Source organism: Penaeus monodon, chromosome 29, assembly GCF_015228065.2.
Source record: "Penaeus monodon isolate SGIC_2016 chromosome 29, NSTDA_Pmon_1, whole genome shotgun sequence".
Lineage (NCBI taxonomy): Eukaryota > Metazoa > Arthropoda > Malacostraca > Decapoda > Penaeidae > Penaeus > Penaeus monodon.
The window spans coordinates 3890269-3890541 of record NC_051414.1 but is presented as its reverse complement, the minus strand read 5'-3'; the positions used below and the strand labels follow the sequence as shown (position 1 = coordinate 3890541).

Below are 273 nucleotides of genomic sequence, written 5' to 3'. Positions count from 1 at the left end.
TGCACTTTGCCTTTGATTTGCTTAAAATACAGCAGGGAATGAAATCTTTAATAATAACTCTTTATTGCATGCTGTTTTAATACATATACATTACGAAATTCAAAATTTATATCTGATAATTGAGATATCAATGATTCTGACTATATTTTGTTTATTTTATACAAAACTTATGTCTAAACACGCTTAGTGAAAAAAAAAAAATAAATTATAATAATTTCCTCGCCTTTTATAACAAAAAAAGAAAGCGGTCGTGTTTTCATTTATTACTTCAAA

At 24.5% G+C, this 273-nt stretch overlaps 1 protein-coding gene across 1 annotated transcript in view; it reads left to right on the top strand.

The window, feature by feature from the left end:
• Positions 1 to 273, top strand: part of LOC119591913 (metabotropic glutamate receptor 3-like) — a gene marked incomplete at its 3' end in the record, with an annotated part of 20212 nt that overhangs the window by 6493 nt on the left and 13446 nt on the right.